Raw genomic sequence first — 1,654 nt, 5'->3', positions numbered from 1 at the left:
GAGTGTTACGAGTGTGATGTGATAGTGACGGGAAGGTGAGGATCCTTCTGATCGGGGATCAGAAAGGACTGCCTTGAGCCAGTGATATTTATCCTGGATGCAGAGACAGGGCAAAGAACATTGTGGAGAAGGGCAAGTGCAAAGGCCCTGGGGTGGGAGCAGTTTCAGGTGTTTCAGGAACAGACAGAAGTAGGTGTGTTGGAGTATAATGATCAAGGGGAAGAATGATGGGCAAGAAGTTGGGGCCAGTTGTTCAGAGCACTGGAAAAAGTTGAGATTCTATTCTACTTAGAATGAGATGATTTTGGAGGGTTCTGAGGAGAGATGTAGCATTGCGGGATTTACTTTTTCAAGACTAGGTTGACTGCTGTGTGAAGGGTGACTCATAGGAGGGCTGCAGTGGAGGATGGTCCACAGTTAGGAGACAGATGCTCGGTCAAGGTGAGCAAAATGGTGACAAGAGTATAGAAGCAGAAAGAGTGAGACATGGTTAGATTTGACATATGCTATGGAAGTAGAGTCCACAGGATTTGCTGATGGCTTACGGGGCTGAGAAAGGAAAGAAATCAAGGATGACCCCCAGGACCTTGGCTTGAGTAACTGGATGATGGTGCTGGTTTCTAAGATGGTGAATCATTTTCTCCATCTCCACCATTAAGTCACTGGTGGTTCAAGCCACCCTGGCCCCTACCTTTACTCCCAGTGCAGTCACCTGGCTGGCCTTCCTGAGGCCCTCACTCCTGTCCTCCACAGTCTGTGATGGAGTATGTTGAGATCAGCCCCAGAGTCCCACAGAAACACTTGCACGTGCAAACAGACGGGCTGGAAGGAAATCCCAGTGTGGTTCATGCTCAGAGGAGACAGACAGGTGGTCACTATAAGAGACTGTCCTTGGATGGCAGAACTTGGACATGCTTCTGGCCAGGGAGGGGACTGAGGACACCAAGCAGGGGAGAAGACTGAACTGAAGAAACAAGACCACAGAAGCTCCGTCCTGGAGACCAGAAGTGAGGGAAGGAAGAGGTCCTGGTGCACAGAACAGCAGTGACCAGGGGACTTCTCAGGACCCAGCAGTGACCCTGGGTCCAATCTCCACCAGACCACGGGGCTTCCTATTGGGGTACTTTTAGCTGCTGTCCAAAGGTCCACGGGGCCAGCCCAGTTCTTTTCCCAACTCAGGAACAGGGACTGGATCAGATCCCAACGTTGAGGGGCCCCACAGAGCCCAACAAGGAGAAACTAGGAACAAACGGGGCCAGGAGAGCCAAAGATGACCTCCTGGTTTCTTCTAATCTTCTGGCCGTTGACCACTTCACAATGTTATCAACATGTAATTGATCTGAATTCTAAGCTCTTATTCTTTTATTTTAATGATTTTTTTCACATGAATCGTAGACGGTGACTCACTCCCAAGATTGCACTTAAGAGTCCAACGTGTACCTGCCACCATAAACGCATGTTGCCCCCACTGGCTGGAACATTCAAGAAAGAAGTTTCATAAACCCCTTTTTCTCATTTTCTTGTAGAGAATGTCAGAGATCCAAGTCACTGCCTAATTCAACTTTTTACTTGTCACCCTATTTTTTCAGTTTACTCAAAACTTCCTTACTGCTGCTAAGACCCCTCACTTTCTTAGAAAGTTTCCTGTCCCTTG

This window comes from Lipotes vexillifer, unplaced genomic scaffold (assembly GCF_000442215.2).
Source record: "Lipotes vexillifer unplaced genomic scaffold, Lipotes_vexillifer_v1.1 scaffold402, whole genome shotgun sequence".
NCBI lineage: Eukaryota > Metazoa > Chordata > Mammalia > Artiodactyla > Lipotidae > Lipotes > Lipotes vexillifer.
The sequence above is the reverse complement of the archived record's forward strand: the minus strand, read 5'-3'. Positions refer to the sequence as shown.